Below are 16,971 nucleotides of genomic sequence, written 5' to 3'. Positions count from 1 at the left end.
GATCGAAGGACAAATCACCTCTGCCGCTTCACAGTACAGGCTGTGCCAGTAGGCGCCTACTGTAATAGCTTCTTGCGAGAGGTTTTGGGAAGATTTTACGGATCTGTTCGGACTGGTTTTAGAAGCTTCCCCATGATTTTTTTTGTGTTTTTTGTATTATTTTTCTTTCTTAATTTCTGTTTATCTATTTTTTCTGTTTTGTGTTTTTCTACGTTTTTTCTAATGCACATTGACCTGTATGAATACAAGTTGAACACTTGTATGAACATTTTTTAGATACACGTTGATCATTTTGCAAATACATGTTGAACATTTTATCCGAATACAAGGTGAACATTTGTTAAATGCACATTGAACATTTTTTCAGATACAAGTTGAACATTTTTCCAAAACACATTGATGTTCTTTGTAAATTACATAAATATTCTTAAAAATAGTGTGAAAAGTTTTTGAGGTGTTAAAACTATATTTTTAAAATTTCACAAAACTTTTTTGTTAACAGTATGATTTTTTTGTCCACAATTTAACTTGTAGAAAATGCCATGGACATGTTTTTAATGTGGCGAACAATTGACTGAATGATATGATTTTTTTACAAATTATGCAAATATTTTTACATTACATGAACAAATTTATGCACCATAAAATTTTTAAAAACTTAGTTAAGTAATTTAAAAAAATATGTATTTAGAATAATTTTGAATATCAAGCAAAAGATAATAAAAAGGTAAACAAAAAAAGAATCAAAGGAAGCAAATCGATTATTAAATGTTCAGCTATTTCTATCGACATTCACATATGCCACCAAACATACATGTGAAAGATCCACCTCAACATGCATATATACATACATGGGAAAACATTCAACTCAATAATTAAAAATTCAATACAACGAAATCTAATACAAATATATTTCTGCAAAATTTCACGGTAACAGGCGGGTATCATCTATAATATTTGATAAAACCAAATCTAATTCAAATATATTTACACAAACTTCCATAGCAACGTGTGGGATATCATCTAGTTTCTCAAAAAGGATACCTGCTCGAGTGCTTGAGCAGTATCATACTAATATTTTTTTATTATGTATGCGAAACAATAACTACTAATGTTTTTACCAAATAAAAATCTGCCAATAGTTTAATTTATGTGAACCGGATTGGTTTTGTGCTGGTTTCCTGGCCGTCTGCAAAGAAAAAGAAACACGCCAAGTTATATAGCTTCAGTTGGCTTCAGACAGCCAAGTGCAGTTAATCAAGGATATGCATGGTTGCCAGAGTAAATTATAGATGGTAGCAACTATTCCCTCTTGAAAAAAATATAAGAGCATTCAGATCACTAAAGTAGTGATCTAAATTCTTTTTAAAAATATAAGTCGCCGCGGCAGCCGCCCGTGAGCAATGACCGTCACGTGCGTGGTGGCGCTCCCAGGTGGTGAAGGCGCGGCAGCGGAAACTCCACATCAGAGAAGGAGGGGTCCTCGACGGCGAGGCGGCTATCGGGTGCGGGAGCTGAGTGGTTGCCATTAGGGCTAACCCTAGGCACGGGAGCCCCTTCATTATATCGGGGAAAATGGGGAGGCCGAGTCCCAAACGACGCTAGCTGGCTCCTCTGAGTCCTCTCCGCCCAACTCCTCGCCTACAAAGGCCTAGGGCTGGGCTGTATTGGATCACATTGTCACCGCCGATAGGATGAGTTTATGGGGGCATCTGTCCTAGTGATGTTCCTAAAACACTATCCTGGTGATGGAATGAATTCAAGAGCCTGCGCGTGTTGAGGCGATCGCTTGCAGGGAGGCTATGTACCTAGCTCAAGATCAAGGCATTGGCTCATTGGCTTTTTTCCTCTGATTGTTCAGGTGTGATTCGTTGCATTAAGGAGGGAAGTCCCGGGTGAAAATGCAATGAGCATCAAGGAAATAAGATACTCCCTCCGATTCATAATAAGTAACCTTAGTTCAAAACTGCGACACTTATTATGGATCGGAGGGAGTAGATGATTAAGGCTGTTTCAAGCAATGTTTTCCAGCATGAACTTGGAGAATAAAATGTAGAAGCTCGCAGTTTAACTAGAAGCACTTTAGATCTCATTCCAGGCTATTATGTTTGGCTTTTTGCAGCCCCTGAACTGTGTGAACCGATCAATTATTTAATAAAGTCCAGGTGTGTTTCGCTCAAGAAAGAAAAACTGACTCACAACTAGCTCTGGACCTTTACTATGCTTATTAAAAAAGGGATCCATACCTTACTAACAAAAACTCTCTCAAGACCAACTCAAGATTGTTACAACACAATTCTTTTGCAGATTGATCGCCGGCGTCAGCGCCTACAGAATGCATCTTTCACTTTTGAGTGTATGAAGTCTATCGGTTTCCGGCCGATTTTCCTTATAAACCGGTCAATTCTCTTCTTCTTAAAGATAAGGCAGAGCTCCCGCCGGTTCCCCCAAAAAATGTAGGAAGTCTAATGAGGAGGCAGATTTATTCGCCAAACTAGCTCTATCTCTACCGATTGGCCGACACGTCTAGTTAGTTGAGCCACTGGACTTAGTGGCGGTTCCGTCCATAAGCGGCGAGAGGACGGTGTGAGGATGTGCCGGTTGTTAGATACGAGGCGAAGAGGGAGGCGGTGAGGCGGTGGCCAGAGACATGACTCATATGTGGGTCCCAGATGAGAGAGGGTAGTGTGAAGAGGCAAAGGTGATTATGGTGTGGTTTCTGTTTTGACCAAACAATTAGAGGGTTTTATAATTATTTTTACAATCCTCATTGAGCACACAAACTAAAGTCATGAGGGAAGTTTCCAAGCCATCAAATAGTATGTTGTTGGGCTCGACCCACAAAAGGCAGGAGATGGCTAGCCTTAATTTGGTCCCGGGTGATCTTAACAATGGAATCTCCCATTCCTCTCAGCAAGAGCCGAATCTCATTCACCAAATGACAATATTGTGAGTTGTCACCTGCACCTCCTCGGATATAAGAGTAACCGCCTCCTAACAGTCAATTTCAAGTGTAAATGGCAAGGTAGTGTGGCGGCACCTACGAGAGGGGTTGGAGGACCCTCTGTTGTGCGGGAGGTGGATGGTGGACCGAGGTGGTGGTCTCACGGCGTGCAGGAGGTTCAAGACGGTGTCCTCTTGGCCATGCAGGTGTTGGTGGACCTCGACTTCACGGCTACAACGCGATGAGGTGCTGCGGCGGTGGTGGTGTGATCCAATTTGGACTAGGTTGTGCCAATCCTGTGGCAGGGATGGAGTTGTGTGACAATACGGACGAGAGTCTTACCTGTTTCCGGTCGGTGCCAGTGGCGGCGCTCGTGGGTGTCGTTTTCCTCCTTGGAGGTGTCACCGAGTGTGTTGGCTCTTCCTCGCTCTCACTTGGGGTTGGGGTTGGTAGTTATCTCCGGGTGAAAGCCTTGGGTCAGAGTCAGATCGGCGCGATGGCGGTGTTTTCGACGTTGTTCCTCTGTTGGGAGCATCGTGTTTGGAGACACTACCTGAGGTTCTATGTGGCACTCCTCCGGTGCTCCTCATTGTCCAAGGATGAGCTTTAGGACTGCAATGTACTTCGTCGCCGGTTAGTTGAAGATGGTGCATTTCTTGGGACCGACCAAGTTCCGCCATCTAATTGTCACCTCCTTTTAGGCATCAAGGGTGGATGGTGCGTTCACGAGGGACCCTCAGTTGGAGTTGGAGTTGTCTTCGGAGGTGACCGACATCGGTCAAGACGCGGTGAGGATGCTCAGCTTTGGATAGGCACTTCTGCTTTGTATTTATGTTGTCTGTGGTGGCTGTCTTTGGACTAGCTTGGTGTGAAGTTGTGCTACACTTGTTGTTCGCAGCAAGTTGTACTTCTTTTGTACTTGAAATTATGCCTTCTATAAAAATATGATACACCTAGACGTACTCCTGAAAATTAGTAGCGACTAGCGAAGAGCATCTTGAACTAAAAAACATTCCAGTCATTGTGTTTGCCAATACGGTTATAGATGCATCAACATTTAGATTATACGTAAACAATAAAGTACAACACTGTAGAAAATTAGTATTGGATACTCAAATAGTTATATCCTTCAGATTTCTTATCTTCATCAGAAGAAAAATAAAATCTTAGCGTTTGGGGAACATATTTTGTGATGAGAGATGTTGACTCCAACGTGGATTTCACGTGATTCTCGTTACTACAACTTAAGTTTGACTGTTGGGGCATATATAGATGAAAATATGCATCGATAAACATAGAAACTGCATTCGGACTGTATTTCTCAATCAGAGAGCCCGGGTCTCTTAATAGTACTAGTTTTTTTCCCTGATAGATAAAAAGATTTTTTTTTTCTGCGATGATAGGTAAAATGAACTACTCAGCACAGATAGTATTATTGATAAGTGATAACACGCAACTGCTGGAACGGAGCAACTACTAATGTACTGGAATGATGGTAACACACACCACTTCTGGAAATTAGACTGCAAAAATATGAAACTAGTTGTTCAATGGCAGGATATGCATCTCAACAACCACAGAGGCAGCGCGCCAAAACAAGGATACTATCCTTCTGGATATTGTAATCCTCCAGGGTGCCGCCATCCTCCAGCGGCCTACAACCATAGCTGATGCGCTGCTGTATTGGGCGAGTGCCATCTTTCTCGTAGATCTTCACCTTGATACTAGCGACAGTGTCCGAGATTGCCACCCCATCAAGGGTGAGGGTCTTCCCATCTAGCTTCTTCACAAAGATGCACATCATACTCGCACCTACTGGCCGACTACATGGCTGGAGGACAAGGAGGAGGGTGCAGTCCTGCCAGATGTTGTAGTCAGACAAGGTGAGGTAGTCCTTCTCCAGCCATTTGTTGGCAAAGCTGAGGCACTGCTGGTCCTTGGGGAAGCCTTCCATGTACTCGATCTTGGCCTTGACTTTGTGGATGGTGTCGTGGCTTTCGACCTCAAGTGGCATCGTCCTGCCAGCTGACACCTCCGTCACGAATATCTGCATCTTCTCTTGGAGGTCGAGCGTGGATCCATGCTCGATGTTGTAGTTGGCCAGTGTGCGGTCGTCCTCTAGCTTTGCCCCGTCGAAGACGAGGTGGTATTGCTCCTGGATCTTTGTCTTGACGCTAGACAGGGTGTCTGATGCATGGACCTTGAGGCAGACCGTCCTGCCGCTCGGGTTCTTGACATATATGTGCATCCTGAATGAAAGAGGAAACCAAACATCACAACACAAATTAATTTTGAGACGCCTTTTTTATTTAGAAGTATTGCGTAGAACAACACACAAAAACAACGAACAATTCAAGATAAAGCCTACTGCGTTGTTTACAATAGGCAAGGTAATTAAGTCGCGCCAAACGCAGCATGCAAATTTAAGTTTGAGCAATGCACCGTTCACTCAGTTCTGTGCATACACTGAAGTGATAAAGTTGTGAGTTAACTGACCAACAATTTCTACTATAGTAACAGAACAGGTGAACAAATGAGCCAAGAAGCTAACACTAAGGTTACATAAGCTAAGCTAGCGCACTCTTCAGAGCTGCTTTTCTTCTTTTTTCGAAAAGACTCTTCAGAGTTGCTGCAATGTATGGATCCATCTTAATTAGTTGAACAGATCGACAGCGGTTGTCCAGCTTTTATTTACACTTCCAACAGGTGGTAGAGGCACCAAGAAAAATCTAGTCACAAAGGTTGACCAATGCATACATATATAACGATCTAGGGCCATCTCTGCTTATCTTTCTGCTATTCCTTTATGTTTCTAAAAATAATTTTTTTAAAATATAGTATCTAGTTAGTTAGATGCCGTATACTATATTACAAGAATTGTTCCCATCTGCTCAGATAGGATGGTCCATCGTGTGTTCTCTTTTTTTTTTTTGAGGGAAAGCCATCATGGCGGTTTATATTTCATGTGAAAACAAGGATACATCGTTCGATAAAACATCCACTAGAAACCTTGGAGGCTCGGTCTTCCAAACAATAGTTCGAGATATCTCCGAGTTCCTAGCCAATACATCTGCTGCCATATTGGCTTCCCTAGGACAATGATTAAATACTATAAAACTGAAATTACAAGCTAAGAAAGTGCACTCTTCATAGATGGCCGCCGCCGGTCCGAGGGAGTTCCCACCGCTCTGCATAACCTCAATCACCTCCATGCAATCCGCTTCGACGTATAGTTTGTTGCAGCCCAGATCATTTGCTAACAGCAGCCCATCTCTCAGGGCCCTTGCTTCCGCCGTCGCCGCGTCCTCCACAAAGGGAATATCACCGCATGAAGCAGCCATGAAAATTCGCATGTCATCACGTAATATTGCTCCTGTACTCCCGGAGCCACTATCCAGATCAAAACCAGCATCTATATTAAGTTTCACAGTGCCTTCAGGTGGCTTCTCCCAGCCATGTATCCTAATCCTCGCCTTCTTTTCTCTAGCTCTCGTGAAATTCTTGGCTAATGCAGCAATGGCATCAGTACCGGAATCGCACCCTATGCCGACGGCCTGGCCGTCGGCATAGCCCTGACTAGCCGTCGGGGCAGGCCTATGCCGACGGCCCCCGTCGGGCCAGGCCTATGCCGACGGTCCCCGTCAGCAACATATCCGTCGGCGTAGCCAGGATGACCGTCGGCATAGAAAGGCCGTCGGCATAGCCCCTATCCCGACGGTGGCCGTACATCTATGCCGACGGCCAGGGCCGTCGGCAACGTCATCGCCTAACGGCGGCCGCCGTCAAGTGTTGACCAATGGCTTCTCACCACGTGGCGAGAAGCCGTTGCTCCTGGGGCAGGTCTATGCCGACGGCCTAGCCGTCGGCTTAGTTTGAAACTATGCCGACGGCTAGGCCGTCGGCATAGACATGCCACGTGTCAGAAACTGGGCGCTCCTGGGGCAGGTCTATGCCGACGGCCTAGCCGTCGGCATAGTTTCAAACTAAGCCGACGGAAAGGCTGTCAGCATAGACCTGCCACGTGTCGGCCACTGGGAGCTCACGCCAGGCCTATGCCGACGGCCAGGCCGTCGGCATAGTTTCTGTCCAGTTTTTTTTTCTGTTTCTTTTCAGCTCAATTCATTTGAATATACACAACATATATAAGAAGCAGCATCACGTAACAATAAGGAGCAGCATCACACAACAAATTCATCATCACACATCATAAGAAGCATTGCAAAGCATAAACATATAAGTATCATCACCACCAAGCATATAAGAATCTCACAAACAACAATAAGATAAGAAACATCACAAGCATATAAGTATCCTAGCATCGAGAACCGCCACAATGTGACCCAAAGGCTTAAGCACCAGGACGTCGAGCACCGCGGAGGTCGTCACCGCCAAGACCGCCGAAGCCCAGGTCGTCACTGCTAGCGGCAGCGGTACCGCCAAGACCGCCTCCACCTCCGCCTCCGCCTCCGTGGATCGGAGTGGTCGGGCTCCGTGACTCGGGAGTGCTGCGAAGACCACCGCCAACGGTTGATCCACCGGTTCCCTGGATGTTGAAAAGACATATTAACGGGATATATGACTATGTTGAAAGGCATGATATGCTTTGAGTGAATAGATTGGGGATGAACTAACCGGCGAGGGGCCAGCGTTCTGTGCCACAAACTCCTCAAAGGTCAGCAACGTTGGTTGTGCTGGAGGACCCTCTGCTGATGGCCATTGAGGACACCTGCCGGCTGCCATTTCCTGAAAAGTGTGCTGCATCTGGCGATCCCTCTGCTGATGGTATGCATGAAGGCGGTCGTGCCACGCCATGGTCTCCTGGCGTGTGTACTCCATGTATGCCTACAGTATGACATGATGAAACTCATAAAACTACTAAATGCAGAAAATAAAGTGAGCAATGAAGATAAAAGGGAAAATACTTACAGTTTGCTGCTCCTGAAAGAGGGACTGTGACGGTGCACTGCTCATGGGCGTGCTCGTGCGCTGGCTCAGGGTCGGGTCGATCCGACGGAGCTGTGTGTAGGAGATAGTAGGAGTGATCATAGCATCGAGAACCGCCTCCCGACCGTGCTCCTTCGGCCCCATGCCCACCACCACCCTTTCGTCCAGATCCGCCGCAATGGGGTCAGGTGTGTCAGGATGTAACGCTAGATACCCATCGGAGCAGGCCTTCTTCCTATGCGCGGTCTTCTTGCCGTAGTATTTGGGCTCGCTGGGCTTGGGGTCCTTCCGCGTATGGGCGATCTCCCATGCCTGCATGTGTGAGAGCGGCCGCTTCAGTTTCTCCTCCCGCACCACCAAACAGAGGTTAGTCATACATAAGAAAGTGATGGTAAATAGAAGAAGAAGAATGTTTAATGGGGTTAGTCATACATTAACTGCCTTGTGGAGATAGTGGTTTCGGTTTCCCTGAGCATATGTCGACGGCCCGGCCGTCGGCATAGATGGGCCGTCGGCATATATGCAAACCACAATTTTTTTAAGAAATAGTCCCACCACGCCGAGGGAAAAGCAATTTGACCTGTTTAAATTGTTCACTAATCCATACGTTATAAGCTACGGTATTCATTAGACTTATATGAAGAAAACGGACAATTACTGTGAAACTTTCAGTGCCCGGGCAGCCGGCCCGGTGCCCGGGCACTAAAGGTTTCACAGTGATAGTACGTTTTCAATGATGAATACCGGAGTTTTTAATCAATTCAATTATTACATTTTTAGATTTTTAGTTTACCGTCTGTATGGGACCCGGTACCCGGTGCGATGCCCGTGACACCGGGACCCTGGGGGGTTAGGCGGTACGGGGTCCATGGGGGGTGGCAATGCCACTGGAGCGTCGCACCGGGACCTCACACATGCCGTACAGTCTGCTGGCATGTCCGAAGAGGCGGCACGCGTCTCCGGGGTGTGCCCCCTCTCACGGACGCCGCCGCCGCCGGCACCTGGAGGGGGGAAACAGACGCGTCGGGTCTACACGGAGGGGATCTTACTGTGGCTTTTGCCCGGAGGTTGCTCCAAAGTGTTCCTATGGGCTGACCTAACACGACCGGGTGGAGAGTTCCACTGGTCAAAGCCCGTCCGTGCAAAGTCAAAGGGCTAGATCACGTGGTCAAACGCTACAGGGTTAGGCGGGACGGGGCCCGGGGGGGTAGCAATGCCACCGGAGCGTCGCACCAGGACCTCATACATGCGGGGTGTTGTGGTGGCATGTCCGAAGAGGCGGCACGCGTCTTTGGGGTGTGCCCCCCTCACGGACGGCGGCGCCGCCGGCACCTGGAGGGGGGAAACGGACGCGTCGGGTCTACACGGAGGGGATCTTGCTGTGGGACTGGCCCGGATGTTGCTCCAAAGTGTTCCTATGGGTTGTGGCATTGCTACACCCAGGGTCCCCGTCCCGCCTAACCCTGTAGCGTTAGACCACGAGATCTAGCCCTTTGACTTTACATGGACGGGCTTTGACCAGTGGAACTCTCCCCCCGGTTGTGTTAGGTCAGCCCATAGGAACACTTTGGAGCAACATCCGGGCCAAACCCACAGCAAGATCCCCTCCGTGTAGACCCGACGCGTCCGTTTCACCCCTCCAGGTGCCGGCGGCGGCGCCGTCCGTGAGGGGGCCACACCCCGGAGAAGCGTGCCGCCTCTTCAGACATGCCACCATACCACCCCGCATGTATGAGGGCCCGGTGCGACGCTCCAGTAGCATTGCTCCCCCCCAGGGCCCCCGTCCCGCCTAACCCTATAGCGTTAGACCACGAGATCTAGCCCTTTGACTTTACACGGACGGGCTTTGACCAGTGGAACTCTCCCCCCGGTTGTGTTAGGTCAGCCCATAGGAACACTTTGGAGCAACATCCGGGCCATACCCACAGCAAGATCCCCTCCGTGGAGACCCTACGCGTCTGTTTCACCCCTCCAGGTGCCGGCAGCGGCGCAGTCCGTGAGGGGGGCCACACCCCGGAGACGCGCGCCGCCTCTTCGGACATGACACCACACCACCCCGCATGTATGAGGGCCCGATGCGACGCTCCGGTAGCATTGCTACCCCCCAGGGCCCCCGTCCCGCCTAACCCTGTAGCGTTAGACCACGAGATCTAGCCCTTTGACTTTACACAGACGGGCTTTGACCAGTGGAACTCTCCCCCCGGTTGTGTTAGGTCAGCCCATAGGAACACTTTGGAGGAACATCCGGGCCATACCCACAGCAAGATCCCCTCCGTGGAGACCCTACGCGTCTGTTTCACCCCTCCAGGTGCCGGCGGCGGCGCCGTCCGTGAGGGGGGCCACACCTCGGAGACGCGTGCCGCCTCTTCGGACATGCCACGACACCACCCTGCATGTATGAGGGCCCGGTGCGACGCTCTGGTGGCATTGCTACCCCCCAGGGGCCCCGTCCCGCCTAACCCTGTAGCGTTAGACCACGAGATCTAGCCCTTTGACTTGACACGGACGGGCTTTGACCAGTGGAACTCTCCACCCGGTTGTGTTAGGTCAGCCCATAGGAACACTTTGGAGCAACATACGGGCCAGACCCACAGCAAGATCCCCTCAGTGTAGACCCGACGCGTCCGTTTCCCCCCTCCAGGTGCCGGCGGCGCCGCCGTCTGTGAGGGGGGGCACACCCCGGAGATGCGCGCCTCCTCTTTGGACATGGCACCACACCACCCCGCATGTATGAGGGCCCGGTGCGACGCTCCGGTGGTATTGCTATCCCCCTAGGGCCCCCGTCCCGCCTCTTCAGACATGGCACCACACCGCCCCGCATGTATGAGGGCCCGGTTAGACGGGACGGTGTACCTGGGGGGGTAGCAATGCCGCTAGGTATTGCTTTGGGCCCTCCTACGGTTGTGGAAGCGTGGTGGCTGGCGCAGGCACCCGACACGCAGCTCCGGGGTGTGCCCCCCCCCCTCACCGGCGTCGTTGTGGGGCACGGCGGCAGCAACGTCCGTGAGGGGGGCAATCGATATACCATCGGGGTATGTTTTTTTGTTAGATAAGGCACATTTATGTCGTGAAAAAACAGGAAAAAGTAAATAATATAAATAAAAATTTAAAAAAATTTAAAAAAAATGAAAAATAGAGGTATGCCGACGGCCTGCGCACACGGCCACGGATCGATGATGTGGCAAAGGGCGGGGATCGATGACGTGGCAACATCCATGGGCCAGGTCGTCGGCATAGATTTGCCACCCCACGGACCGGCGAGCGACGCGGATCGATGACGTGGCGGGCGACGCAGATCGATGACGTAGGGGCTATGCCGATGGCCGCCGTTAGCCCGTCGGCGTAGACTGACGCCGTCAAAAGGCCGTTTCCGCCCGGGTAGCCGGGCCCACGTTCTATGACGACGGGCTCCTCTATGCCGACGGCCGCCGTAGGCATATTTCTCGCAACGCCGACGGCTGAGCTTTGCCGACGGGGGCCGTCGGCATAGATGGATATACGCCGACGGCTTTTCTATGCCGACGGCTTGGGCTGGGCCGTCGGGATAGGCCAATCTATGCCGACGGGGCCGTCGGCATAGGTTCGGCCGTCGGCATCGCCAGTTATTCTGGTAGTGCATGTGCTGATCTGGCTGGGTCCTATAGGAGATCCTCATGAACGTAGCGACGTCGTTCCCACCACACGTACCACACAGTAGTGGCCACTAGTTCATTACGTTGGACCCCTGGCATCGAAGGCTGCAAACTACTCCTGGACAAAAATAAATCAGCTAGCGCTGAGCCTCCTTCACAAACTGCAGCAGCACATACTTCAATTACCATATGTCCCAACCCCAGGATGCGCCATACTTCCTGGACCCTAGGGCATAAGAAGAGGGCATGTTTGATACTTTCACAATCAGCAGTACAGAGAGGACACTGCGAGCTAGTAATCATATGTCTGTTAGATAGAACCCCCATGCAAGGGATAGCTCCAAGTAAAGCTCTCCACACATGAATTTTTATCTTGGCCGGCACACATAATTTCCAAAGGGTTCTCCAAATAGGACTAGTACTTGAGGATTGAACTAAGTTTGTCATTCTCAACTTTCGTCCATGTTGGTGTTCCCATTCTTCATAATAAGCTGACCTTACAGAGAAAATACCATTCTTATTGAAGTGCCAAGAGACAACATCACTCATCATTCCCAGGGCCAAGGGAATGTTCAGAATACGTTGCACATCAATAGGCCAAAACAATTCATTAAGCAAATGCTCATCCCAAACTCTATTCTCTTCATCTATTAATTCAGAAACTCTTGTGATAACAATATTGCCTCTCGGTGTCATTACTCTCCTTGTAGGACTACTTGGGATCCATGGATCCTCCCATATATTTATTTGAGAGCCGTCCCCTACCCTCCATATATGCCCTTTTTTAAAAGTTTGAATCCCACTCCATAGACTCTGCCATGTGTAAGAACTACCCTTCTCAAGATTGCAGTTAAGAAGGTCGCCATCAGGGAAGTACTTGGCTTTCAAAACTCTAGCACAAAGTGATTCTGGTTCACCCAAAAGTCTCCAACATTGTGTAGCTAGAAGTGCCATATTAAAGCAGTGCAAGTCTCTGAATCCCATACCTCCCCTCTCCTTCGGGACACACATTTTCCACCATGCAAACAAGTGCATATGTTTTTTAAGATCATCATCGCCCCACCAATATTTAGAGATAGCAGCGGTGATACTATTGCAAACCTATTTGGGTAGTTTAAAGACTGACATAGCATATTGTAACGCCCACGATGCGGCTATATCTCCCACGTGTCGAGGCACGACTTAGAGGCATAACCGCATTGTGGTATTGTCGCAAGAAGGGTTATCTTCACACAATCCCATGTAATGAACAAGAATGGGATAACGAGAGTTGGCTTACAATCGCCACTTCACACAATACATAAATTAATTCATACATCATCCAAAATCCACACATAGACCGACTACGGTCAAATCCAAATGAAAATAAGATAACCCCAAATGCTAGATCCCCGATCGTCCCAACTGGGCTCCACTACTGATCATCAGGAAAAGAAACATAGTAACGACCACGTTCCTCGTCGAACTCCCACTTGAGCTCGGTTGCGTCACCTGCACTGGCATCGTCGGCACCTGCAACTGTTTTGGTAGAATCTGTGAGTCACGAGGACTCAGCAATCTCACACCCGCGAGATCAAGACTATTTAAGCTTATAGAAGAGGATGGTGTAATGAGGTGGAGCTGCAGCAGGCACTAAGCATATATGGTGGCTAACATACGCAAATGAGAGCGAGAAGAGAAGCAACGCAACGGTCGCGAAGCTAGAAATGATCAAGAAGTGATCCTGAAACTACTTACATTCATGCATAACCCAAACCGTGTTCACTTCCCGGACTCCGCCGAGAAGAGACCATCACGGCTACACACACGGTTGATGTATTTTAATTAAGTCAAGTGTAAAGTTCTCTACAACCGGACATTAACAAATTCTCATCTGCCTCATAACCGCGGGCATGGCTTTCGAAAGATAATACCCTACAGGGGTGTCCCAACTTAGCCCATTATAAGCTCTCACGGTCAACGAAGGATAAACCTTCTCCCGGGAAGACCCGATCAGTCTCGGAATCCCGGTTTACAAGACATTTCGACAATGGTAAAACAAGACCAGCAAAGCCGCCCGAATGTGCCGACAAATCCCGATAGGAGCTGCACATATCTCGTTCTTAGGGCACACCGGATTGTCCAAGCTTCCGATAGGCGAGCCCAGAGTTGCCCCTAGTGGCCACCGGCGACTGACGGTTTGGACCAATACTCAGAGGAGCACTGGCCCGGGGGTTTAAAATAAAGATGACCCTCGGGCTCGCGAAAACCCAAGGGAAAAAGGCTTAGGTGGCAAATGGTAAAACCAAAGTTGGGCCTTGCTGGAGGAGTTTTATTCAAGGCGAACTGTCAAGGGGGTCCCATAAATCACCCAACCGCGTAAGGAACGCAAACTCAAGGAACATAATACCGGTATGACGGAAACTAGGGCGGCAAGAGTGGAACAAAGCACCAGGCATAAGGCCGAGCCTTCCACCCTTTACCAAATATATAGATGCATTAATTAAATAAGAGATATTATGATATTTCAAAAATATCCATGTTCCAACATGGAACCAACTTCAACTTCACCTGCAACTAGCAACGCTATAAGAAGGGCTGAGCAAAAGCGGTAACTTAGCCAAACAACGGTTTGCTAGGAAAGGATAGTTAGAGACTTGACATGGCAATATGGGAGGCATGATATAGCAAGTGGTAGGTAGCGCAGCATAGCAATAGAGAGAACAACTAGCAAAGCAAAGATAGAAGTGATTTCGAGGGTATGGTCATCTTGTCTGCAAGGTTCTCAGAGTTGTCGAAAGCTTGATCCTCGTAAGCGTACTCAACAGGTTCCTCGTTCACGAACTCGTCTCCCGGCTCTACCCACAGCAAGAACACAAGCAAAGGAACCACAATCAATCACGGGAAATGCACAAGCAACATGATGCAAAACATGCATGAAATGCGAGATGTGATATGTGATGCATATGCGTGCTCCGGAAGAAAAAGGATGAAAAAGGCAGTAACTTGGCAAACCAAGTATGCCATTGGAAAGATGAGATGATTTCGGTCGAAAACGATATAAAGATCACCGGAAATGGATGCACGGTTTGCAAATGGCAAGCAAAGCAAGAATGACACGATTCTGCGATTAACAGCATGATAGCACTTAGAATACATCAAGTAACTATGCTGCAGCAACCCAACATAGCAACAAAGCATATGGCAGTAATCTACAGGAGATGCTTGACAAAAGATGAACACTGATCTACGGCTAGATCACAAAATAACAGGTTCAAACAAGCATGGCAAAAGTGCAAAAGATATCAGGAACACGGGCACTGAAATTACTGGACATGGCTGAAACAGCATCAGGTAGCAATGTTCAGAGCAAGCAACCAACATGCTACAGGAACTTAACATAGCAAAACAAAGCATGGCATGAATCTACTAAATGCATAGAACAAAAGTCCCTTACTGACCATGAGCCAAAAAGGATCAAAAGATATGATGGCACTCATGTAAACATAGCAAGTTTCGTTAACAGGTTTCAGACATGGCAGAAAACAGAGCATGGCATTAACAAAAATTATGAGGGCATCTTGGTGAGCTTGATGCACTCATCACAAAGCAAAGCATGACAAAACAAGAATACCTACAGCAAGATGGCATGTTTGTGAAGCTAACCGTGGCAAGTGCAAGTTCATAGCATGTATGGATCAACTACAACAACCTTGGCAAAATTGAATATCATGTTAACATTCTGCCAGAAACATTTTATAGCAAAAGTAGAGCAAGATTAAGACATGCTAGGGCACTCCATAATTGCAAACAGGGGCATGGATGGATAGAGAACAACTATATCTACAAAACATCTTTACTGAACATACCCAAAAGAAGCATGGATCTCTCTATAGACACATGGATACATGGCAACAAAATAACAGCAGTCACAGACTTGGCAAAATTCTAAGTCCCTGAAACATTACGAAGACTAGTTTGCATGCTTGTTCTAGTCATCACATAGATCACAAAAATACATGCCATACACCTCTGTAAAGATGGCATGGCATAGATCAAAACACATGTAGAGGTCATACTCATAAGATGCACACATCAATTGCAACAAAAATAACAAATCACCAAGTTCTGATAAGTAACAGCAGTAAACATCATATAGCACTCTTGCACCAGAGATTTGGGCATCAAGATGGACTCAAACAAGCATGGCACAATGGAACAAAATGAAGAGCATCTCGAAGCGAACATTTCGATATATTACACGCACAAAACGGAGCAGTAAGCAGAGAGTTATGATGCAATGAACATGGCTCCAAAATATGAAAACTTCGGGACTTGGAGGAATTTCGAGAGGGGGGAAAAAGTCAACCTCTAGATCTGGATCAGGACCCGGCACGGAAGTCGAGGTGGCCGGAGCTCGTCGCCGGAGCTGGAGAAGGAGGAGGGGGCCGGCCGGAGATGGAGAGGAGGGAGACGGGGCGCGGCGCCGGTGGGAGGTCGTAGGAGGCGGCGGTCGCGGGCTTCGGCGGAGGAGCTCGGGCGCGGGCGCGGCGAACAGCGGCGACTAGCGGGCGGCGGCGCGGGCTGGTGGACGGCGGCGGACGCGAGGCGGCGACGGGCGGCGGGCAGCCTCGGGAGCGGGGAGGCGCTGGCGCGCGCGGGGCGCGGGCGACCCGGGCGGCGGCGAGACGGGCCGCGGGGGCCAGTCCCGGGCTCGGCGGGCCGGCGCGGCGCGGGCGGCCGGGGTGCCACGTAGCGCATGCCCTTTGGCTCGGGGCGGCGGCGGCTTTTCGTCCGGCCGGACCGGACGTGTCCGGCGGCGCGGGGTGGAAGAAGACTAGGGTTTCGCCCGAATTTGGAGGAGGGTGCACATATTTATAGGTAGAGGGAGCTAGGAGACTCCAAATGGAGTGCGGTTTTCGCCCACACGATCGTGATCCGACGACGGAGAGCATGGAGGGGACTTAGAGGGGTTATTGGAGTGTTTAGAGGGGGTTTGCTGCAACACACAAAAGGACTTTGCGGTTATCCAGTTAACCGTTGGAGTATCAAACGACCTCCAAATGGAACGAAACTTGACAGGTGGTCTACCGGTGTTATACCAAGGCCACTTGGCAAACCTCGGTCCATTCCGAGAACGTTTAACACCCGCTCACGAAAAGAAACAAGAGGGGTGCGCCGGTGCATGTGGGAGCGTCGGATTGCAAAACGGACAACAGGAAAAATGTTCGGCTGCATAAGACGAACACGTATGCAAAAGCAATGCACATGATGACATGATATGAGATGCATGACATGAACAAAATGCAAAACGAAAAACAAAACCCGACCACGGAGGGAATATCATAACACATAGCCGAAAATGGCAAGAGTTGGAGTTATAAATATGGAAAGTTACATCCGGGGTGTTACACATATGATGGGATGGCCTGTATCACTGCCTTAAAAAAACCTCCCTACCACCCATAGATA

Source organism: Triticum aestivum, chromosome 3D (assembly GCF_018294505.1).
Source record: "Triticum aestivum cultivar Chinese Spring chromosome 3D, IWGSC CS RefSeq v2.1, whole genome shotgun sequence".
In the NCBI taxonomy this organism is placed as follows: Eukaryota; Viridiplantae; Streptophyta; class Magnoliopsida; order Poales; family Poaceae; genus Triticum; species Triticum aestivum.
This window is presented reverse-complemented; position numbering follows the sequence as displayed.